Source organism: Alexandromys fortis, unplaced genomic scaffold (genome assembly GCF_014885135.2).
Source record: "Alexandromys fortis isolate MF-2015 unplaced genomic scaffold, M_Fortis_MF-2015_v1.1 scaffold_29, whole genome shotgun sequence".
Taxonomy (NCBI): Eukaryota; Metazoa; Chordata; class Mammalia; order Rodentia; family Cricetidae; genus Alexandromys; species Alexandromys fortis.
In genome coordinates this window covers 977187-989974 of record NW_026067891.1, presented here as the reverse complement: position 1 = coordinate 989974, position 12788 = coordinate 977187, and the positions used below count along the sequence as shown (strand labels likewise).

The window sequence follows — 12788 nt, the reverse complement described above, 5'->3', positions numbered from 1 at the left end:
CTTTAGAGAGAAGCTGATCCTCAGAGAGAAGCTGATCCACAAAGAGAAGCTGATCCTCAGAGAGAAGCTGATCCACAAAGAGAAGCTGATCCTCAGAGAGAAGCTGATCCTCTGAGGAAAGATGGTTCTTTGGGCCTCCTGCCTGCATCCCAGGAGCAGAAAGAGGGCAGAGCCCATGTGGACAGTGGAGCCAAGACTGGCTCTTCAGGGGACGGTGTAAAAGCCACTGGGATTCTGACATTTGAGCGGTGTGCTAATAACTCTCAGTCTGTTTTGCTTTCAGAATTTAATGATATTTTTATTGCTAATTATGATAATAATGTCAGGCAGTAACTTTCATTGACCTCAGTGTTTCTCACGTGTTCAAGGGTCTCAGACCTAATGCCACTGAGCGTGTGAGACAGTGTTCCAGACTAAAAAGCTGATCCTCAGTAAGTGACCGAGAAACCACACACAAAGCCTGACCAACTTGATGCTTTAAGAGGGACTCCAATTGGCCAGATCGCCTGGCCATCTTCCAGGTGGAGGTGGGACATCCTGATTGACAGTCCTACTCTTACTTCAAGTAGTGGGCAGCCGAGGTCAAAGGGCACTGGGGTTGGAAAGAGGAGGCTTGGACTGGGCAGGTGACACCATGCACGAGTGACGTGTGAGACTGTCCTCTTCAGCTTCACACCTGTGGAGACCGAGGTCTTAGAAAGACCAGGCGGTTCGCTCAGGATCACACTCGACTGAAGTGGTGGGAAGCAGCAGCTCTCCGCCCCTCACCCTAGGGAAGCTGCCCGGAAGTCCACAGGGTTGGCGTGCTCAGTTCTGCCTAGTGAAGCAGAATCGCACGAACCTCCGCCCACAGCGCTGGCCCACCAGCCAGAACCCACGAGGTGGCGTCACTGTTTCCTCCTCTCTGGCCAGGGTGTGAATCAGCAGCTGTGGCTTTGGGCCACCCTTGGCTTCCAGTCAGTTCCACAGATGTGGCTTAATGTCTGCCTGGAGCCAGCTGTGGATCAGGGCCAGAGAGAGAAGCAGTGATGAGCCTACATAGGGCTGTCCTTAAAGGGGTCACCTCTGCTGAGGTGCATCTGTGATGAAGACAGTGGAGGGGACAGGGCATCCCGGTCCCTGTGAGGGAAGCCAAATGCGGATGGACGCTTGGGGACTGGGGAGCCAGTGCCATCTAGCAGAGGGCCCCCTGCATGGGCCTAGGACTTAGAAAAGGGCTAGGTCTCAGTTTTCACACCTCTTTGAGAATGCCTTCCATTCTGTCCTGATGTGACTATATTTTCAGATAAATTCACTAATTTTTTTTCTGCTATTTTAAAATAATTCTCTGGTCCTCATCACTGCTTAAAATCATGGTATCACATGATTTATTGAGATTTTTTTAAAAAAAGTTAATAAACATGGCTATTCGCAATTTTGCTTTTCAGTTTAATAAATGGAGTTTGACTTAGTTTCATTCGAAATTCTATGTATTTTATGGATTTTTAAATCATTTTCAGATGGAGTAGTGAATTACATGAGATTGCCAAATGGGCTCCCCAGAAGAACGAACGTCCCTGCTTAGAATGCTCAGAGGTTGGTAGCCAGGTGGCCTGGAGGTGGCCTGGCTCTGTGGCCTGGAGTTAGTGGCTTAGCCTCTCTGTGCCCATTCTTTCTTCTGGGAAATGAGGGTAGGATAATGACTGAGGTGGCTTAGTCACAGAGAGGATTTCGTTCACTTCCTGGCACACAGAAGTGCTGAACGAATGGTTCCCTATTTTCTTTTTAAGGATAAACATTGTGTTTGAGGACATTGCGTGAGAGCAGCAGGCTGGATAGTAACTAGAGTTCTGCCTGCAGCCAGTTCCCTCTTACGTCTTTACCTCCACGGTCAGCTTTCGAATCAGCGATGTGACTTGTCTCTGTGCGTCTGTATCTTCTTTTAAGACGGGGGCTCACCATGAAGCCTGGGTGTCTGCCTCTCAAGTGCTGGGATCCAAGCCTCCGGGATTTTAACCAGGAGCCTCAAGTACATAACCAGTCAGGAACGGTTGCACACATGTCCATGTTCTAGATGGGTGAGGGTCCAGGTGACTAAAGTTCAGATTAATCAGCTTCTGTGAGGACTGGCAGGTTAAGATATCAGTATTAAAACTATTCAAAATAGCTTAAGTATCTACCGCTGGGAAAGAATGTGATATACTGTGTCGCCGTGGACCAAGGAACTTTTAAAAGAGGTTTGTTCTGATCTTGTTTAGTGAAATGGAGAGATGCTCACCATACAAGACAAATTAAAAACATAAGTTGTCCAGTCGGCCTCTGTGCCTACAGTCTGTGCACAGGCTGGAACCAACCATAGTCTGAAGATATTGAAGGAAAAAAGAAAGAAAGAAAATATTGGGGGGGGGGTTACCTGTTGCTGGAGTGTTTTGTGTCGTTAGGCCTGAAATGGTCATGTTGTCTGTGTGGTTAGGCCTGAGATGGCCGTGTATGTATTGAACGTGTATGGCATCTGTTTACATTGTGTGTGTGTCGTGTTAGGGGTTTAAGCCTTCTAGAGATGGCCTGAAGTGGATGGGAGGGTCTGGAGGGAACCCAGAGCCACGCCTTGAGGACAGAGAGGGATGGCCAGATACGGTGTGATCTTCATTAGCAAAGCGTTTGTGTGCAGGCCTAGGGTCTGGGGAGTGTGCCAAGAGCGTCGTCTCGTGGGTTGGAATGTGGATGGCTTTAAGGCCTCAGACTCTGCAGTTCCTAGGTCTGCTTGTTGCTGTCTGGACAGAGTGAGTTCCTTACCCTCCCCACATACCGTCCTCATTGCAAAATAGGAGCTGTAGCCTGGGGACCTCCCTGCAGGGTAGAACAGAGCAGAGCTGCGGAGACACGGACTGTGGCATTTAGTCAGCAGTCACATGAAGCTGTCTTGTTTTTGTGTATTATCCAGTTTTCCCTAAAGAGGAGAGGACAGTGTAGGATGACGTGGGAGTCCACACAGAGCCCAAACTGGAATAGGAGCATCCACGTCCCTCAGGTCCTGAGCCAGCAAGGGTGGACACAGGTGACCAATCGTACCCACAGAACCTGGCGTATGAGAACCACGTATATTTGATGCAGGAAAAGAGACTTCCGGTTATGTCTGAGGTAGAAGTGGTATTTGTGCCGCCATGCTCCTTGGCCCATCCGCCCCACGCTAGAATCGTTCTCATTAAATACAAACCCATGGTATTTGCTGGTTTTCCTTTAAAAGGAGCCATGAAGGGGCCCTAGACAGGAGAGGAATTAGTGTAAGTGCTGGATGCATTCGTCAGTTTTCTATTTCTGTCATAAAATGCCAGAGGTTGAGGAACTTAAACATTTCTTTAGCTCACAGGTGTCAAAACACAAAACGTAGGGCAGCAGTGGTGAGGGCCCTCAGCTGTCCTCATAGATCTCAGGAGCTATCACGAGGGTAGGAAAGGATGCCAGAGAACAGAAATTGTCCTTTTACAACTGTCTGTTCCTATAGAATTAATGGAGTCCTGGCAGAACCACATAATCCCCTAGACACCCATCACCTGGAACTGTGCCCCACTTCTTAAAGGTCCCACGTGGCAAACTGGAGACAAAACACAGGAATGCTTGGGACACAAATCACAGCTCTGTTTTAGGAAGACCTTGTCTGGTTGACCAACGATGGAGAGCAGGCTGGGCCCAGATGAAGGAAGCCATGTCGTGGAGGGGATGGCCAACTCTTCCATGAGCAGCAGGCTTCTTTGTCTGCCTTTCCTGCCACCCCAGCCTGCATCTCCCAGCCGACACCCTCATCAGTTCCCATTGCCCTTCTTGTTGTGGGAAGTGCCAGGCTCCTGACAGGATGGGGGCTTCTGGACTCAGTTCTGTGGACTTCCAGGCTCACCCAGATAGCTAAAGTGGATTGGGGCTATAACCAACCTCATTGGGCGCCATGTGGGTGCTGGCACTGTGCATGCAGTTGGCTAGATGTCACCTTGTGTTACAGAGGGAGAATAAAGGCTGAGGGGGGACTTGCCCAAGACACACAGCTGGATGGCCAAAGGGCAGGAGTTGGACACACTTGGTGATGGGACCGGCAGGTGTGGAATTCTGGTATCTTAAGCCCTGCCATGTTTACTTGGGCGGTCATTTTTGAGATAGTCTTTTTATATAACTCGGGTTGGCCTGAAACTCACTGTGTAGCCTGGACTGACCTGGAATTAATTCTCCTTCTGCTTCAGCATCCCTAATGCTGGGTTACCACCCCTGCCAGTATGCCCTACGCAGAGAGATCACTCTTGGAAACGACCAAGGACAGCAGACACGGTCAGGCCATGGCTGGTTCATTTTCTCTGGCCGTTAATCCTGCAGCCCACACCTGTTCACCAGCGCCGTGCCCATCTTCCATGGCGATGTCATTCACCTCCCGCAGTCAACTCCACATCATCTGGCCAAGTGCTAGAGGCAGGGTTTTGTTTTGTTTCAGTATTCTTCTTTAGATTGACATGTAATGGTCACACATGTTCATGGGGTACACGCTGACATCTGAGCATGCGTGTGTGTGATGACCAGATCAGGCTACTGCTGTGTTCATTATCTCGGATAAGTCATCATTGCTGTGTGGGGATGTCCCAAATCCTCTCTTGTAACTTCTTCAAAGCATACTGCCACGCACCATGGTTGCCCTGTGGCACTGTAGAATATTGGACACCCACCCTCCTGTCTAATTGTGTCCTGTCTCCCGGTAACCATCCCATCTCTAGCCCTCCCAGCCTCTGGCCACCTCCATCCGTGAGGTCCAGTTTTTAGCTTCTCTGTGTACACTGGCTAGTTTCATGTCAGCTTGACACAGGTTAGAGTCATATGAGAAGGGGGAGCCTCAACTGAGAAAATGCCTCCTTAAGATCAGGCTGCGGGCAAGCCTGTAGGACTTCTTCTTAGTTAATGACTGATGGGAAAGGGCCCAGCCCATGGTAGGTGGTGCCATCCCTGGACAGGGTGGTCCTGAATTCTATAAGAAAGCAGGCTAAGCAAACCACAATGAGCAGGCCAGTAAGCAGCACTTCTCCATGGCCACTGCATCATCTCCTGCCTCCAGGTTCCTGCCCTGCTTGAGTGCCTGTAAGCTGAAATAAACCTTTTCCTTCCCAAGTTGCTTTGATCATGGTGTTTCATCATAGTGATAGAAACCCTAAGACACCGCACAAGGGAAATCGTGGCCCAATTGCCTGTGCCTTAACTATTTCACACAACATAATGTCGTTGGCTCCATCAAAGTTGCCACATTCTTTGTCTAGCCAGGTGTACATGGACCACATTTTCTCAGCTGTTCCTTCATCTGCTACAGAGCTGTTTCTGGGGTGTTGTCAGCAGTACTGCAGTGAGCGTGGGGGTCCAGCTATTTCTTCCACATACTGATTTCACTTCCTCTGGCGGTGTCTCCAGGAACAGGCTTCTGGGTCGTATGATGATAGTTCTAGCTCTGGAGTGTGGAGGAACCTCCAGGCTGTTTCCCACAGTCTGGTACTAGCTCACATCCCCATGAGCCAGGCAGGAGCCTTCTCCTTGGGCATCTCGCCAGCATTCGTGATCTCTTGTCTCTCTGGTAGTCGCCTGCCTGGCTGGGGTGAGGCAGTCCCTCACTGTGGTGTGACTCTGCTTTTCTGTTTTGAAGGGATCCAGACCCTTACTCTGGCACATCCCTACTCAGTTCCTGGGTGACTTTGGACGAGTGGCGTTGTATCCTCTCTGAATACCATTTTTGTGTGCTACAAAATGGGGCAGATCAGATGTTCCACCGCATGGGGTTGGTTTCCTAAGAGGACGGATCATTAGTGTGGTTGTCAGACAGAAGACACCATCACCCCTCAAGACCTAGAGCAATTGTTTCTGACCCGGAAAGTGTCTCCAGGGCCACTAGCAGAGCTAGCCCCCTTGTGTTCTACAGGGTACCCAGATGGCCTGTGGCCCATGAAGAAACCCTACTAAGATCTCTACTAAGCAACCGCTGGGTGCTGGGTACTGTTCTAGGCCCTTTAGCTGTCTGACCACATTCCGTGGGCTTTGGCTCCTACATCACACAGGCTGGGTCCCATTCCCAGCTCTGTCACAGGTGGCTGTGTGATCTTGGGTGAACTATTGACCCTCTATGAGTTAAAAACCAGTGGCATATCATAAAGGAAGTAGCCGTGTGGCACACCTAGCGGGTGTTGTCATCAGCTCCATGGCCCTGGGCAACCCTGTCAACACAGGGCAGCCCCAACTGTCTTCAGCCCCTCTCACATTGCCCAGGCACTCCTAAGGCCTGGCAGTCTTCAAGATCTCAACAAGCCCTGAGTGCCTGCCCTGGAGTTGTTCCTAGAAAGCCAGCCTGCAGGTTGGTGTCCTGAGCCTGGGCTTTGGCGCCAGCACTGCTGCTTGCCATTGGAAAGTTCCCATGCCGCTCGGGCCAGATGTGTGCAGAAGTGTGTGAGTTGGCAGCCAAGGCTCAGCTGGAGCCACAGGCCCAGGCCAGCGGTGTTTCCATCCTCCGGGACCTTGGTCTGCAAGCAGCGTGCTTTGCCTGGCTAGTCCAGTAGCAGCTCCAACCTTTGGCCCTGAATGCCCTCCTAACATGAGGGGACATGGGCCGACGTGTGAATAGCCCCAGGGGTGCCTGTGCACAAGGACCCGAGGGCTGGCTTCCCTGCTCACCAACGCTCCAACTTCTGCTGATGGGGCTTTTATCACAAGTGTGCCCAGGGGAAGGGACACATACGTCATGCTGTGAGCTCCAACCCTGACTTGTTAATCGCCAGGTCTGGGTGCTGACTATGACCAGACAGAGGACAAGCACTATCGGGCTCCTCTAACCCCCAGTAGGTTTGTATCTTTAATCCTAGTTCTCAGCAGGGTAGAGGAAGGAGGGAGAATCAGGAGTTCAAGGCCAGCCTGGGCTACATAAGATCACAAAACAGAACAGATAACTTTTTCGATCTAATGTTCCTTTTCTTTTTGAGATAAAGTCTCTCTGTACACAGTTGACTAGCTTGAAACTCGCTACGTAGACCAGACTGGCGTCAAACTCACAGAAATCCACCTGCCTCTGCCTCCTGAGTACTGTGGTTTAAGGCGTGCGCCACCACACCTGGCTGGTCTAATGTTCTGAGCTCTTATAAGGGCTGCTACAGACAGGGCACTGGACAGTCTAGTTCTCCCAAGGAACACCTGAGACGTCTCAGTTAGCAATGGGACGAAGCTCCTATGAAGCGTCTGGGACCCGGGGACATCATACATCCACTGCTGCTTAGAGCGGCTGGAGCAGCTAGCAGAGTGAGGGTCTCCTCCAAGCTCAGCCTATGGCTACATTTTTGTCACAAAGCAGTTCTGTTCCTGTTCCTCTTGGCAACTGAGCTGTTCATTCGTCCATTTCGGGAGCATTGTGACTGAGAAAGGTCACTGTGATCTTTGACCATGGAGCCCCATTTGGGCTTTTCATCTCTCTTTTTATTGGATGTTTCAAAAGCCCACTGTTCCCAGGCCCTGGTGGAATAGCGGTAAGACAGGCTGGCCCTGCTGCTGGAGGGTCCTGTGAGGGTGAGTGCTAGCTGGGCACATGACTTGGTGTTCTCTGGTGTCTTGCTGAGAGGGTGGCTCTGGCATCTAGGGAGCCCAGAGAACACTGGCCAGCTCAGACGCAGGCTGTCTGTTGAGGCGCCAATGGGAGGTGACTTAATAAGAGGACAAGAGAAGGCAGAGAAAGTCCCCCCTCCCATGAGAGAGAGACAGTCTCGTGCTCCTGGCTGAGGTCCTTACATGCGTGTGACATCCTCTGCTCTGCATGGCCACGGCCCCAGTTGGTTCAGAGCAGGTCTGTGTGTACCTGCCTTGTGAGTAGTCGAAGCTGAGTAGCATGTCGGACAAAGGGCCCACCTGTCCCTTTAGAGTCATCGCCACCTCCTGCCAGCCTCCTGGCTGCACACCTCCATCCAGGTATAATCACAGCCCTCAGCTACCAGCCCCTGCCTTGAGGCAGCCAGGATCCAGCCCTAACTCTGGCGCGTCCTAACTGGTGCAGGGCACTGCGGACTCTTGTGTCTGGGCCCCATTCCAGCCATTCACCTAATTGAAAAAAAAAAAAATGGAAAAGAGAGAGGGAGGGAGAGAAATTGGCAGCCTGCCATCTCTGGTGTCTCTTTGTCTCTTGCTGCAGGGTGCTACTGAGTTTAGTGATTCCTGCTGCTGACTTGGGGACAGGAAAGCTCTGGCTTGGGGCCTGGAAAACTGGGAGTAGGGACTTGAGAGGCACTTAGGTTGGGCTGAAGCTAACCTATCCTCCCACTGGTTGATCTCAAGTATGTATGGTTTCCTCCTGCACGGTCTCACCCCAGGGTGACCCCACCTTCCTGGCAGGTGATCTGTGAGCGCTGGGCCTGGTGGTACATGAGAGTAAACAAGGCTCAGATCCAGGGCCAGAGCTGCCGGTCCTGCCTGCGCCTTGGCTCGCCCACCTCTATCGTCCTAGTGCTTCCACCGAGTACCCAGCTTTCCCTCTTAGCACCCAGTGTTCCCTGTTAGCGTCCAGCACTGCCCACTAGCACCCAGTGTCCCTCCATAGTATCATGAAGCTTGGCAGCATTCCTATCCAGAAATAATATGTTTTTATTTAAGAGAAATCCACATTTTTCAGCACTTCCTGTGGCAGGGCTGCCGTGGGGTGTGGGGAAATCAAACAAACTGCAGCGTGTTGCAGTTTCAGAAAGAGGCTGGAGGCGCTGACCTACATAGACCAGATGTTGGGCCGACAGCTGGAGAGTTGGCAGATCGCAACCAAAGGGAACCCAGGGTCTCCGGGAGGAGCTGTGGAATCGTGTTTCCTATTAGTTCAGGCTCAGATGAGGCCAGCTGCAGCTACCTCACTCCCCTGCACCCGTGGTCCTCTACCGTGCTTCCCCCAGCCCCATTTTCTTTCTCCTTTACCTCTCCTCTCCTCTCCCTGTTTCTTCTCTCTCCCACCCCGTCTCTTTCAGACCACTCACCCTCACCCCTGGCTCTGCTGTCCATGTTGGGCCTCGTGGCCAGGGCGGCACACTGCCAGAGGCAGGATCGCATTCTGGCTCCTTGCTGGCTCTCTCAGCTTGGAATCACAGCCGGGTGGGAGCTTCAAGGGGAATCCACCTACATTTTAGAGATACTTTTGCAGTTTTTGAGACATGATACCTATATGTAGCCCTGGCTGTCTTAGAACTCACTCTGTAGACCAGACTGGCCTTGAACTCAGAGAGATCCACCTATCTCTGCCTCCCAGGTGCTGGGGTTAAAGGCGTGCACCCTCATGCCTAGCTAGAGATGATTTTTGATGCCTGAGGTCTGTGGACGCCTTAAACATATCCCTAGATGCTCCGTAACAGGAAATAGGTGTATCTGACTCACTTTAAACAGCTTTTTATTGATAATTTCTGGAGCCCAGTATGATGTTTGGGTACTTGGGCACATTGTCTTCTGATCACATTGGTCATCGGTGTCTGTTGCCTTAAATGGTTATTTTTTTTCTATATCTACCCATAGCCTTTCTTCTTGCTGTTTCAAAATCTGTAATGGCATTGTAGTCATCCCGCCACGCAGTAGAAACCTGGACTCCCTCCTCCATCTGACTGGAGCACTGTCCTTTCCCCAGCTGCCTTCCTCAGCCTGGAATCGCTTAGCAGAGTCACTTTGGGGCTTGCATTGGTGGCAGAGTATGGCTGCGTTAGTCACTCTGGTCTGATGGCTCCCTGAACTAGCCACGGCCTGTGAACAGAAGCCACAGCCTCTCAGTGATGCTCTTATGCCCTCTGCATGCACCCACCCCGCCCCCAAGCCTCCCCAAAGGATCTGTATTCTTCTCTGGGATCAAGAGCAGCATTCTAAAGGGAAGACCCCTGCCCTATCGCCTGCCAAAGGGAGCTCTGGCTTCTGCTTCCAACCCTCCTCCTCATAGACTACGTGGCCCTGGGCAACTCCCTCCAACTTTCCTTAACTATAAAATAAAGGTTATCCTAAAGCAGGTTTTTCCTCTGTTAAAGTCTTGGAAGCCCCTGCTGTCTGCCAAGAGCTGAGGCCCTGTCTGCAGGCCCCAGGGAATGGTTTGGTCTGCAGAAGGCTGGTTACACCCTCTCCTACATATAGAAGAACTAAAAGCGGCGTGTGGTTTGGAAACCAGGGTAGACAGTCCAGAGGCCCACCCACTTGGCTTCTGCTGGATCCCAGGGCTTCTTGTAGGCCAATTTGAGAGCTGGCCTAAGAGCTCTTCACATTGACACTTCTCTGAACAAGCTATTGTCTGGAGAGCCCAAAGGTTATCTCAGAGAATGTAGAAGACAGTTCCCTTCCGTGGAAGTTCATCTGCAGTAGTATGGGCGTCGGATCTCTCCGTGCAGCTGTATTGTAGCCTGCCCCCATGCAGACATTGCTAATGAATAATAGCACCATCCGGCTGATGTGTCTTTCTCAACCCCCCTGCAGGGAAACGGCCTTAGTCCCATTGGGGCCTTTTCTTTAGATTTTTTTTCAGTCACCCCCAGGTCACTGCAGACCACCCACGGGCCCAGAAGAGGCAGGGGAGTGCTTCTGACTTTAGAAATGCCATCCACTGGGTTGTGAACGACAGAGCTTCAGATGCAGAGAGAATGGCAGGGAAGTCGGTGAACTCAGGACCAGCCCGTTCCCAGCTCTCCACACCCCGTCAGAGCTTTTCTCTGCCCACAGACTGCCTTACTATATATTCCCAGCACAGCCTGGCTCCTCACACGCACTCACGGAGACAGTTCCGTTACTTTTAGAGGGGAGCTGTAGCCATCTACCATAAATGGAAAGCCAGTAACTCTTGCTAGAAATAGGACCAAGAAACTCTGGTGTTAAATTCCCCCTGGCCAGTATGGCTTGCTCTGAGATATTTGGTCCTTCATGGTAGGAGATCAGAACATTGCGGAAGAGTGTGAGGAAGGTAAAGAAGCCCCAGCCTCTGGTCCCTGCAGCCCCCAGTGTGACCACCGACCTATGACCAGCATCATGGCCCCACCCAATTGTTGCTCTAAGCCTGGAGTTGGAACCAAGCCAAAAACCCCCTACAAACTCCAGCAATAGATCTGCAGATCAGAATAAGATTGGAGGATGCCCCACAGCCTCCTGGAACAACTCTCAGCGTGTTTGCAGTTCATATGATGAAACCGTTTGAGATCATAGCTCTGTGTGTGCCGAGCACCAGCTGCAGCCATGAGGCTACCCTGGGAATGGCCTGTCCATGTTCTGGGGCCTTTACAGGTGCTGGACCGTAAGCTAGTGAGTGAGCAAGAATGAGGCATGTCCATTGTCCCAGGACTCGGGTCCCTCTCAGAGGAGAGGGCTTGGCCATCTCTGTCCTACCCCACCTACTCTTGCTAGGGCCCAGCTCTGATTTCCCAAGGGGCTGTACACTAGATTTTGGCTTCAGACGTTTTTCTTGGAAAAGCCAACCCTTTGGGTATTGATGTTGGAAATGGGCCTAGGTTCCCACATGCTCTATGGGGGCCCTGTAAGGACTTGGGGCTCATGGCCCAGGTGTAGACTTGCCAAGGGTGGTAAGGTTGAAGGATTGAACAATACTTAGAGAACATTTCCTGCAGGTCCCATCCCTGAGCTGAGATTTTATTTAGCCTAAGTTCCCTTTCTGGAACTTTCTGTCAGCTCGGGAGGTGAGAATGGCCAGCATCCTTGGCCCGTCTTGCAGAGAACACAAAGGTTGCCAGAGACAGATGTCATACTCTACCTCACACCGTAAGTTCTGGGTGCAGATTACCCAGCCGAATCTAGTTGAGGTCAGCGCTAGACCCTGCCACCCTGCACTCGGCATCCCTGTGGCCCAGGCCACACTTGTACTCAGTGGCTTTGGGGACAAGCAAGAAGATACTAGCCTGGGGTATGTCTTTTGTATGTCTTTTGTTCTTCCTAGTAGACAATACACATGGCCTCTGACTTGTAGCTGTTTAACCTGGGACTTTCGAGTGCGCTTTGGTCTTGAGTTCTCTCCAGCTGGTTCTGTCAGACACTCCTGTGATGCTGCAGTGTTAAGAAGCCTCGGCTCCTGGCCAATCACACGACTGAGGAGAGGCAGCTGGCACCACACAGTGGGCGGCGTGGCCAAGTGGGAGCGTTGGAGAGGTCAGGAGGAGTCAGTTCCTTTTCTGCTTAAGGTGTTCAACTTAGGGGCTTCTCAGATACAGCCCATCACTGGAGAGACGGCTTAGCAGTTACGAACACCGACTGTTCTTCCAGAGGACTCAGGTTCAGTTCCCAGCACCCGCATGGTAGGGCAGCTCACAACTGTCTGTAACTCCAGTTCCAGGGGATCTGATACCCTTAGACAGACAGAACAAAACATTAATGCTCATAAAAATAAAAAATTAATTAATTTAAAAAAGATATAGCTCATAATAAATTAATTTTTAAAAAGATATAGCCCATCATAAATCGAAGAGCATTGGTGCAGGATAAAAACGTCTGGTGATATGAGAAAGCATCAAGACTAGAATTTAAAAATATTCTCCATGCTCCTAGCCCAGAGTCACCACTGGGATGTGTGTCTACAGGAACACATTTTATGTGGAGTTCTGTCCTCATTATTTACATTTATGACTAACTATCCTTGATGACATCATCTGTGGTCCAAACCTACACAAATGGCTTTGGGGGATGTTTACAGGTGTGGACTTGCCCCGAGTGCAAAAATTCACATCTTCTAGCAATACATGACTTTCTCAGCTGAGGTTGAACAGGATGGCGTTTGGCTCTCTTGTTTTTGCTCTTGTGTCCTGATAATTGGG

At 51.0% G+C, this 12788-nt stretch overlaps 1 protein-coding gene across 1 annotated transcript in view; it reads left to right on the top strand.

Moving 5' to 3' along the window:
- Sh3pxd2b (SH3 and PX domains 2B) overlaps window positions 1–12788 on the top strand; it is an 82365-nt gene that overhangs the window by 8905 nt on the left and 60672 nt on the right. The gene's annotated exons all lie outside the window — the stretch shown is intronic.